A 12,348-nucleotide genomic window follows, 5' to 3' on the forward strand; every position below is an offset into this window, starting at 1 on the left:
AAGCCAATTTAAAAAAAAATAAATTAAAAAGAGCGAACCAAACCCGCAGCCCGGAGCGGGATTTACCGCCCGCGGCGCGCCCCGTTCGCGGGATTGGGGGGCGGTCGGATAAGACTTACCGGTCCGGCGGTGCGGCTAACCGCGGAAGGCCATGCCGGGTGAGTCGGAGGACCGCGGTCCCAACGCCTGGCTCGGCTAGGCACCGTCCGGTCCGGTCCGGTCGGGGTCGGCACGGTCCGGGTCGGCACGGCGGCGGCAGCAGCGGGACGCGGGGCGGCGCGGGGCGGTGCACAAAAGCGGGAGGAAGCGCTGACGCGCGGCGCCGCCGCAGCCAATGGGATGACAGCAAAGGGGGGGGGGTGGGATTCGCGGTGGGCTGGTCCCGCCGCCACCGAGCGAGCCGCCGGTCCTCAGCGGGGGGTGCCGCGCCGCGCCGCTAGGGGGCGCCGCCCTCCCCCCCCCCCGCGGCGGGGGTGGGTGAGTCGGTCGGAGCGCGGTCAGTCCCGCGGGGCAGCTCCAAGCCGCGGCCGGCGGGGGGGGGGACGGACACACACACGGACACGGACACGGACACGGACACGGACACACACACACGGACACGGACACACACGGACACACACGGACACGGACACACACGGACACGGACACACACACACACGGACACGGACACACGGACATGGACACACACACACACGGACACGGACACACGGACACACGGACACACACACGGACACACACACGGACACGGACACACACACACGGACACACGGACACACACACGGGGACACACACACGGACACACGGACACACACACGGGGACACACACGGACACACGGACACACACGGACACACACACGGACACACACACACGGACACACACGGACACACACACACGGACACACACACGGACACGGACACGGACACACACACGGACACACACATGGACACACGGACACACACACGGACACGGACACGGACACACGGACACGGACACACGGACACACACATGGACACACACACACGGACACACACACGGACATACACACACGGACACACACACACGGACACACACACGGACACACGGACACACACACACGGACACAGACACGGACACACGGACACACACATGGACACACACACACGGACACACACACACACGGACACACGGACACACACACACACATATGCCGGGGACACACACACACACACACACACACGCCGGACTGGCATGGCCGGCCGGTGGTTGGGGTGAGGTTCCCGTCCGCGCAGCCCCGTTCGGTACCGGTGGGGTTCCCGCCGGTCCCGTAGCTCGGATCAGCGCCGGTTAGACCCCGTGGGAATCTCCCGCGTTTGCTTTCGAGGAGGACCAATGTGACCACCTGCGCTCCAGCTGAGGGTTTCTGGGACCTTCTGAAACGGGCGGGTTGGGACCGATCTGTCGCGCTTAGGGTTAACGTGGAAAAACCAGGAGATGATGAAAAACAGTGTTAAAACTTGCTGACTCCGGGAGATGGGGCTTCATGAGTTGAAGCTTTGGAGAAGCTGGTGAAACCTTGGGGCAGCGCAGCTTTCCGCAGCGCCTGGTTCTTTCCACGCAGCCAGGACGCAAAGGTGGGAAGAAGGGATTGCTCTCTGATAACGTGGTTTGGGTTTGCCTCTTTTGGGGGGAATTGAAGCAAAAGCGAGCCAAAGTTAAGACCAAAGGGTAGGGTAGGCTCTCGACTGTTCCCAAGCTTTGCTTTCCAGAAGAGCTCGGGGCTCCATGGGCAGGTCTCTGTGGGAGATAGAGCAGCCTCTGGGCTGCTCCGATTTACACCCACCTGTCCCAAGCCTCCTTCGTGTGTCCAAGTCCCTTTGGGCTTGACTCTCTGTACGGGGAGAGAAAGACGGCATAAAGGCAAAATTCACCCCTGAGCAAAGGGCCAACAAGAGCCTTGTGCCTGAAAGACGGATGGATGTGGGGCTTGAGTTTTGCACCAGGTATCACTCAGACTGGTGGGAAAGAGAAAGTTCATGCAGACAGTGGAAAAACTAAGTAAGACTATTTCTCTGATTATTTCCCTGTTTCCCCATTTAGGAAATGCGTTGTGGAGAGTAAGAGGAACAAAGTCAGTTCAAGATATTGGGGGGGGGGGCGGAGAATAGAGAAAAAAATGGGTGGAATCCTAAACCCAGACCCATTCCCCTCAAGTTTTTAAGGACTTGCTGCTGCAAGAAAGTTTGAGCCATTGCCTATAAAGGCAATAGAAACCCCAACCAGGGACCTCTCCTGAGAGATTCAGATCTCACATCCTCGTATACAATCGCGTGACCTATTAATAAAATCCATAGAAACCAATTCTGTATATACCAAATAACAGCAGATGGCTCCAGCCCAAACCGCTCAGGGTTCCCTCACTCCATAAATGATTTTACTAGGGCCAGTCGTGTTCTTGATGTAATTGAATAGGTTTCACTCTTTTCTCTCTCCCTCCCCCTCCCCAGAATATTTATGCAGCTTACGGAGAGACATCCAGGGGGACTGAGCTGTTGCTGGAAGGAACCTCTGACTCCAGCTTGCCTCATCCGTTTGGGAAGCGGCGTAAGTCTATCCTAAGCCACCTGGCTTTGGGAAGGAGGTTGCCTTTCTCTGCACCTTCCCTCTAACTCTTAACAGCTTTTAATAAAATTCTGGTAACTTGGCACATTTGAAATGTTTTGGCTGCTGCCCATCGGGGATGTGTGTAATGAATTCTTGTGCTGCAGATGCCTTTCTGAAATAAATCACATGTGTTTACCTTGGGAACCAGGCACAGGACCCCAGGACTTCAGGTTCGAGTATTATAAGGCACTAAGCGACAAGCAGCTCCTTTAAAACCTCCTGGGTTTAATGGGAATCAGTTAGGCAAGCACCAATTACTGCTGAAAACTCCTTCCAAGCCGCTTCTCTGTTCTGAAGGTGTTTGATGCCACAGGAATCCCGCTACGGGGTTTTCAGTTCTAGGGTGTTCCTGAACAATACAAGGATCGTCATGTGTGTAGGCTGTTTCCACTGATGTCCACAGCTCTCTGCTGATGGGCGTGCTAAGGATCTGCCCCCGGATTCTGCCTCCTCGAGTTGCTCTTCAAAACATTTACAAAGCCTGGCAGAAGAACAGACAGAGGTGTGTGGCTCTGCGCATAGTTTCATGTGTTCTCCTGCAAGTGCCAGCTGACAGCCTTCGCCACGTTTCTGGAGAGGAGTGAAAACCTGGTAGAAAGTGCACAGTGGAGAGCACTGCTAAAACCAGTGTGTTGCAGACAGTGGTTGTAGTGGCTCCATACGGGGAAATAAAATAGACGTGGGCTGTTCTCTGTCCCTGAGGACAACAGGCACGGCATACCTGGTACCCATACAGCCAAACTCTCCCTTCTTTTCCAAAACAGTGTCCAAACTGCCATTAGGAAGTGTTCTATGGTGCATGCTGTCCCACGCCGTGCTGGTGTATTTGCTAGTTGGCGAGATGAAAACCATGCCACGCATAAAACATATAGATGTGTGCTCTGATTCTTCTTAGTTGACTGGTATACGTGTTGGGGTGGATATGCAAGACTATATCATCCTGATAATATCTTCACTGAAAAGTTTGATGGCACAGGTGGGTAATAGTGAGCTATAAGAAAAGCTGATGGTTCATCCACAGACCAAGAACTTTGCAAATCACAGCCCCAGGCTGTTCTATTTATGCTTCTCCTTTAATGACGTAAGCATTAGTATTTGCTGTGGGGAGAAAAGGGGAAGATACTTGGCTTTTACCTAACTGCTACTATTTTGGGCTATGTTAGGGCTCCTGCAGGAAGTGAACACAGGTCCCAGAGCACCGACCCAATTCTTCTGTGACTACGTATGCTCCGTCTAACCTGAAATTCTCCCATGCCTTCTGTTTGATATAATATCCTTTCTTGCTTCCTGTCCTAAACAGCAGCATAAAGCTGTTGTGTGCTGTGAGACGGCTTTCTCTCCCATCGAGATGGCTGCGTATCGGCAGTGGGGGTGAAATCATTCCTATACTTAGTATTAGTATTCCTGTACAGGAATGATGCCATCTCAGTGTAAAGGAAAGAAACCAATTACTCAGAAAATGTGTGCTGCTTCACAGCTGAAGGCTGGAGCTGGTAATGGACTTGGGTGGGATTTCAGCACATAGACACAAGCCTGTAATGCTGAAACCTCTGCATGGCAGTGCCTGCGCTTGGCAGACCTGTGTTAGCTGCAGCTCCTCCTTACCCAAGATTAATCACTGGTCTGCTGTTTGCTGTGGAAAAGCAGGTGGAAGAAGAGGGCTAGAGCTGTCCTATGTCCCTCCTGCAGAGAAGCCACATTTATTTTGCTGAAATATTCCCACATTTCCCATGTGTTCTGACTGCTGCAAAGCTGAGCAATCTGGGGACTACCTGACAGATAAATCTGGTCAGGACCCACAGACCACATGTGTCAGCATTCCTGAGGGCTTTGTGCTGTTCCCAGAACACGCCTGAATGTATGCAGAGGTTTGCTGAGGACAGACATTTGGGGATGGCACTTCATCTCTACCTCTGCTTCCATTTTACAAGAACCACATTGTGGAGTGGTTGAGAGGGGTGAGAGTCAGCTTCAGATCCCCATTGCTGAGGGGCCACACACTTCTCAGCTACCTTTCTCTTCCTCTCTTGTTACATGAAATGCTCCCTAGCTGATATGACCATATGCTTTGCGGGGCAGATGCCAAGATCTGCTGTATGAAAGCCCTCACAACCAGGCAAGACCAACAAGGTTTTGAAGCCTTTCGTCTGCCATGGCAGAAAACTGTTTCTCACAAACAGCACATAACTCCTCCTCTCCACACAAGAGGTTAACCTCGTGGGTTAGAGCTTGGGTTTATACCCCCTCAGACTGGGGAGGAAATCCTGGGCTCCTTCCCAGGCTCGGTGTGCAGGATATTTCTAGCATCCACTCCAGCATAAAAGGTAGGTGGCAGCAGCAGCAACCGTATTTTAAAAGAGAAGGGCGAGTCCTGCACTTGAAGATAAAATGCAGGGGCCCTGTCCTGGAGGAGAGGGTTCAGAGTATGAAGACCCAAGAGCAGAGGAGCACTCTCCATGCGCTGTCACCCATCGACCACTCGGGAATATTGCAATCTCAGGGGGTTAGAAAGTTGCTCTGTGAAGGGGTCAGAGCAAAGAGGTGCCCCCCAGCCCTCTCTGAGGCAGCGTTTGTGTCCATCCACCTAGCCGTATGCTGACGGGAGAGATTTTTCAGATCTTAAGAAACAAACGCTGAAGGCTGAAGCTCAGCTGTGTAGCTGAAGGCTACACAGAGGAAGGTAGCAGCATACAGCAGCCAGCAGCATTGATCAACCAAAAGAACAGGTTTTAACTTGTATTTCTTCCAAGCTGGGTGTGACTAAAATGAGATTGAGTTCTGTAGAGGATTTTTTTTCCTGGTAGTCATCATATGCACTTTCATAACTGAATGTAAGTTTCCACGCTGTCTTTGTTCCATGACTCACCTTCTCTGCCCAAACAGAGGGAAAAACATCTCCAAAAAGGACAAAGTGAAAGTGAAGAGAATCTGATTTCTGGGTAGGTTGTGAAGCAAATGTCGTAGGAAAGCATTTCTCTGTGATGCTTTTTCATGTGTACATGGAGCTTGGAACCTGTGTCATGCAAACAGTATTTGCAAGGTGACTCTGTATATCACACTGGTGACAGGTGTGGAGCTGAAAACCCTGGAGAGTTATACTACTTGTCTGCAAACAGACCCAGTTTAGACTTTCTCAGCAAAGGTCAGAACTATCCCAGAATATTTATGGGCTCATCTGGCACCTGAATATTATGGAAAATAGCACAAGAAATACTGTCCTTGTGGCATTTGCAGCTGAAACTGCAAGCAAGCCAAAAACAGCAGGGGACATCCTGCATTTCCATCCCACCTTCCCAGAAAGTTTAGAGAAAATCTTGATACTCTTCCTGAAAAGAACCAAGATTCTCCACCTTACAATTGGCTCGTCTGGAGTAGAGTCTAAGGGATAAGAGAAGGACTGAAAGAGCATGGTCCAGGCATGGGTTTAGGTATGTGTATCCAGCCTGCCCTGTTCTTTGTCACCACTGAATTCAATAGGAATTTGCTCCTTGAGAATATGACCCTATTTCTCTAATCTCTCTCCTGATTTGAAAGGTAACCAACCTGCAGGTGTGTAGTCAAAGCCACCCATTATAATAACTGGATTACAGCTGCCTTTTCAATTGGTATTTTGCACTCCTTACTGTATTATTGATGAAGAAGCTCCTACCAGAACCCTTCAGGCATATTTGTACTCCTACAGCTGAAAGGCAATCATGTATGAGCAGCCATTGAGCCCAAGTTTCTTTGTATTTCCTCCCATCCACCCACGTGGAGCTGGATTTTAGGTGACAGAAATCAAGGGAAGTAGAGACTGATTTACCACAACTAGGATTTCTCCCATTGGCCATAAACTTATCTGCACACATGAAGTGGAAACCTAGAGTTTTTCCTTTACATCTGTCACAAGGGGGAAGAAATCACTGAAACAATCAAAACCTGACTGTTTACACATGTTTTGTTTTATAAATGGACTTGTATAGAAAGTTGCAGCACTGTTGCACAGACAGCTCACATAGATCTCTTATCACAAAAGCCATATGTCCTCATTTCCTCATCTGCGGTAAAATGCAAGCAGCGGCACTTCGATAATTAGGAAGCTGGAGGTAAACCACTCAGCATCCAGCAGTAGGAAAGTGTATACGGGTGAAGGTTACAAAACACAAAACAGAGCAGTTTGGTTTCAAGGGGTATCACTTGTCCATACAACTTTCCATTGCGTGACTGTCGTTTGTGTGTTAACAAGCCAGTTCCTCCACAGAGGGGATACTAGAGAAACTGGAAAGGTCTGAGAGGTGCCTGATCTTCCCCATTCAGTTGCTCTGAGCTGGCAGCCTGATTGCTCACCTTTGCTGGGCATTTATCCTTCCCTTGAAAAGGACTCAAAATCCAACCTCAAAATGCAGTGAACTGACCTGCTCCCATTTAAGTCCCTTCGATGCGATCTCCAGACACGTAGATAGGGAGAAGAGCATCCATGGATGGTCCTGTGAAAATCCTTCTCATCAGTTGGATGGCACAATGGGGGATCCCCCGTTCCCTGCATGGAGCTAATACGGTTTCACCTGGGAAGAAGGAGCAGAAGGATCTCACAGGATCACTCAGACATTTTTTTGGCTTCTCCCTTACCAAAACCTCAGACAACTGTCATCTGTGGCTGTTGTTCAGCACTGGTAAGCCAAGCCAGTGTCACTCGCTAACTTCTAACTTCGCCCACATGGTTTCATAAAGCTACTCTGAGATGGATAAAAATTAACTGAGTGTGTACAATTAGCACAGCTGCCATTATGGCATGTCTGAGTACTTCCAATCTTTTATTTTTTCCAAAAGGGAGACATTTCCTAAATTTCAGATCAGCCAGCAACGGTGAAATGCCCTTTTGCCCAGCTTGGTGTGCTTTGTGTAAGGGGTATTTATTTAATCCATCTGAAACTACATGAGAAAGGAGAGAAATATCCCGGTGGCGAGATAAGATGATTATCTTCCTGGCAAACAATAGGAACACGGTCAAAATTAAAAATAATTTGATTGCAAATAGGAAGCCTAGTAAAGCAGCAGGACCAGAGGAAACATGACTAATTTTTTTTAGCTTGTCTGAACTCACACAGCAGAGGTTTGCAAGAGCCATAACTTTGAAATATAGATCTGTAGAAAACCCATGGGGGGAGGATGGCAACAATCCAACTGCAATAGTACAATAGGGGCAAGTTAATGCAGCTGGTAGATCCAACCTGAATGGCTAAATAGCAACAGACAAAAGCTATTTTAGGTATAATTTGGCGGGGACTACAGTAAATATGATTTGGGGAGGAGTAGAGAAAGTGAAGGCTTTTTTCTTGACTCTTTTTTGGTTTCCACTCATTTGCCATTCTCCTTGGCAACACGTGGCCAGACCATGATGCCAGTGTCAACTGCAGGATCAGTACCAAGGTCTCTACACTGAGCCTGCGGGCCAATGCTTCACATCCTTGGTCAATATTGGTTCTTCCCATCGCCAGCAAAGAACTTTGCTTTCTGCAGAGGAAGGAGGAGGTGGCTGCAGAACCACAATGACCTTGGGGTTTGTCTCCGAGAGAAAATTCTAATAGATGTGAAACCTATACAGGGGTCCTTAAAAAGGCATTTCTTTCTGATGATTACCCAGCAAAAATGTTTACATGATTCCCAGAAATACTGCATACTAAACTACTGCTCCCTTAAAACAAAACTCAACATTAACCAACCTCTATCCAGTGGGGATGTGAAGAAGAAAATGCTATATAGGACAGCTGTTCCTCAGTGGCCATGGCAGGACTCTAATCTCTGTCCCAGACAGTGCTTGTATCTGCTGTAGACATGCTATTGAGCTGCGTAGGCGCTGAGACTCACCCAGGCTGCAGTTCTTGTCCTGGATCACAGCCTGCATGTCAGAAATGGCCTAGTGACTATTGATTTAACCCAGCAGACAGTAACATTTGGATCTGTGTTTATAAATGTCTACGGTGATTTGATTGTATTCTTCTATAAATATTGTCTAGAATATTCTGTGCTTTTATTAGCATCATTACAGATGGGTCTCTAATATGACGGCGGTCAACACTCAAAATGCCCTGTGCGATAGGGAAGTGATGTTACGTCCATTTTAAAGAAGAAGAAATTCTGCTGTAGATAGAGGGTTGAAACGATCCATTCCAAGAACATAGGGAGAAGCATGTTTCAGAACACAACAAAGACATGATGTTCCCAGGTCTAGCTGTGACCACAAAACCACAGTTTCTTTTTTTTTTTTTTTTCTTTAAAAGCCTTTTGAACTGAGATTTTTAGTCAACTGAGGGCTGAAGCAAATCCTTTGTTAGCTCCATTGAAGTCTTGTTGAATTACATCAGCCGAGGATGTGAGTACACTTAACTGATATTAAGCTACTTCAGTTGCAGTTATGCATGTCTGATCCTTTACCTGGGTAGATATTTTTTCTGGTAGTTTGAGGGCATAACATAAGTCAGGTGAGAGTGTGTTACAAACCTGTATGACAGCCATAAGCAGTAGCTGACACTAGATGCTAAGCAGTATTTAAGCCACTTGGCAAACTTCAGACAGGTCCAGTAATTGTAGGTGGATGAGAGCTTGCAGAGGGTCATTAGGTTCCTGATGGAGGAAATACTGCTGAAAGGCAGAGGAGGAAATGACAGATTTAATGAATAGTGGTCACAAGCTGAACTACAAAAAGCAATTGGTCTGTATGTTTTCCTACAAGAACAATCATGGCAGAACCAAGGCTAGATGGTCTGTGCACAGTACTTGATGGCAAGACCCCTCCAGACCAGAAGGCATGACAAATGACACCAGGGAAAAGTCTCTGACCAGTAAGAAGAGTGGCTATATTTATGGAGGCAGTGAACTGAACTCTTTGAGCAGGGCTATGTCCTTCTACTTCCACCACAAAAGAGAGCGCCAAGTCTTCTGCAGTCAAAACATCAAAGCATTGTCTCTGGAATGGGAGGTCTTGGCATGAAAGGCAGGTTGCCACTGTAACTAATGGTTCAAAAAGCTGAAAGATAGATAGATCTAGGTGGAGTATCAGATAAGCATGAAAAGAAAGAGGTGTTTCATGCTGCTGGACAGGATTTAGTATGCTACTCAAATATAAGAAAATGAGATTGTACTTGTCATAGTCAAAGAGACATTACAGCATATGCTTGGACACAGCAGGACTGGTAACAGAATCACTACAGTCTGTCTCTGAGCAGTGCTGCACTACATGTTGATCATGAAGGTTTTATGCTTTTATGAAAACAGCTAATGATGACATGATTCAAGATTCTGTAAAGGGCTCAGAGGGAGGCTCAGTAAAACATCAAATAATGATGTCAAACTTCTCATGCATGACAAGCTAAATGCAAAAGCGTCATTCTCACAGAGACTTAAAAAAAGCAACAATTGGGATTTGCTTCCAAAATGAAAGAGGAAATTATTCAGGCCGATTTGTTACTTTAGACACGTGAAACACCCGTCTGAATGAAGATGGTGGTACGCATCATGAAGTTGGGCACAGGTGCTTATGAACATGGTCATTGATGGATGACATCTCAAAGACTGTAATCAGTGATGCAATGACACAGCAGTGCTGGAGGCAAACTGTCCAGCAGACAAAAGCTTTGTTGACCTGGGGGAAGGTCACCAAATGTGAGCCTTTAACATAATCAAAACTTCTCAAAAGAATACACAACCTATGTGTGATAGTCACCTCCTACCTTATTGTTTGCAGTGCCGCGCTGTGCATGGGTGGACCTGCTGCCGCTGTATCTGCTGTCTTAAACACTGTTCCTGTTCAACAGGAGGCTGTCACTATTGAGGAAGACTTCTGCCTTCTCTTGCCTCAGTGCTTCATTGCAGCCTGTTTCTGTCTAGGAAAAAAAAGTGTTTATATGTTGTTGAACTTCCATCACAGCAAGCTAGCTGCAGAAAGGGAGAAGAGAGAGGAGAGAGAGGAGAGGAGAGGAGAGGAGAGGAGAGGAGAGGAGAGGAGAGGAGAGGAGAGGAGAGGAGAGGAGAGGAGGAGGAGGAAGCTTGGCCCACCTCCAGTTGTTCTGTCAAAAAAATGGCTGTCTTTCTAACAGATTTCTTCTGCATAAGCCATAAAAGGAGAGCTTACTGCAGGGGTGATGAGGTACAATTCTCTGGCTCTTTTATCCAACATGGGTACAACAGAGATTTCTGACTGTAACACTCAATTCCAGGAATAAACAAGAGACGATAAATGGCTTTAATGAGTGAAAAAGGACACCCAAAGCAGCAAGGGGAAGAGTACCGCTAAATGATTATTGACTTGGGAGTTGAGGACTGTCCAAGACCTGGTATCCCATGAGGTCGTCTCTGAGAAACAAAGGGATCACATGCCACTGTTCACATTGCAAGAAGCAATTGCTAGATACTGTCTAGCCTGTACCTAGGTTTCCCCTTGGTCTGGATAGTCCATGGCTATCCGATTCTTTTATTACAGGTCCCCTGTGGAACTTCATCAAAGTTCACAGACATCCCCCGTGTCCCAAGAATTACCTAACAACTTCAGGGCTCCAGGAAGGAAGCCATTTCTTGGAGGATACTTAAAAGAACAAAAATGACAGTGGAAAGCTTGTTCCCCTCCATACTGGCACAGAGACTGCTGGTATTGCCGCACCTGTTGGCAATGCTTCTCTGCTTCCCAAAGGGAGAACGGAAAGCTGGAACATCATCTTGGAGTAAAGAGACAGGTGTCAGTGGAAAAAATACAAAGCTTTTGTTCTCATTGACTGTTCATCTGAATGGAAAATCCAGGCAAGGAGACAGGAGAGCCTGCAGTTCACAATGCCAAGTCTCCTGGTTTCTTATTTTAGAACAAAGTACTCCTGACCACCACTTTTCCTAAACACCCCCACTACATGTATTTTCAGAGGATGATTTCATAAGGTCTCACAAAAGCAGCGACTGAGCAGACGTATGTGCGGAATCTAAGGAGAAATAACTGTGTAAGTAAAAAACTATCATCCTTTACTATCAGAGTAGACTACAGAGTGGATGCAATCAGCACTATTTTAGAAAGCACTGCCTTAAGCGTGCAACAAGATCTGTACTCTCCTACAAGAGTGCGAAGGAAATAAAACTGACCTCCAACCACATGACAGAAAGGGTACAGTGTTGGGTGTAAGGAGGTCTGAGCTCTGGGCCTGAGCAAACTGTTCATCCTTTATGTACATCTGTTTTTCCTGCCTTCTCTTGCTGCCTAGATCATCACATTTAACAGCCGTGTCAGTGCAGAGTCTGTCATGGTGCCTTTGCCACTACCGCAACATTGGACAGCTTGCATCCTTTACATCTATACAAATAGAAAACTGACAGAGAGTCACTTGCTCTTAAGCCCACTTTTGTTTCCTCATTGGCATATCAAGAGTTTCAAATCTTCTCTCTTCTCTTCATTTATGTTGCAGAGGTTTCTGTTTGGTGGAAACCAGCCTTCCTTGCCAATGGGGAATAAACCCTTTTCAGGCAGTAGGGCATGTCTCTTTTGCATGCCCATTAAATAAGACCTCTTGAAGTTGCAATGCAAGTGGGTGGCTGTCTAGCAGCTATGAGTAAGTTACAAGAGGATGTCAGTATTGCCAGACTTGGCCCAGATTAATGTCAACCAAGACATTGGGGGGGGAACCTGACTGCAAGGAAAAGTGAAGCCAACTGCATTGTTTGTCCTTGTCCAAATGAAGGCAAAGGCAAAC

At 47.5% G+C, this 12,348-nt stretch overlaps 1 protein-coding gene across 2 annotated transcripts in view; it reads right to left on the reverse strand.

Annotated features, from left to right (window-relative positions):
- Window positions 1–276, reverse strand: part of LOC142038778 (mitogen-activated protein kinase kinase kinase 3-like) — an 84,504-nt gene extending 84,228 nt beyond the window's left edge. For both annotated transcript variants that reach the window (XM_075044547.1, XM_075044536.1), the window contains exon 1: window positions 120–276. The gene's annotated coding sequence lies outside the window, so the exon portion shown is untranslated. The remainder of the gene's footprint in view (window positions 1–119) is intronic.
- Between the last annotated feature and the right edge of the window lie 12,072 nt (window positions 277–12,348).

This window comes from Buteo buteo, chromosome 2, assembly GCF_964188355.1.
Source record: "Buteo buteo chromosome 2, bButBut1.hap1.1, whole genome shotgun sequence".
In the NCBI taxonomy this organism is placed as follows: Eukaryota; Metazoa; Chordata; class Aves; order Accipitriformes; family Accipitridae; genus Buteo; species Buteo buteo.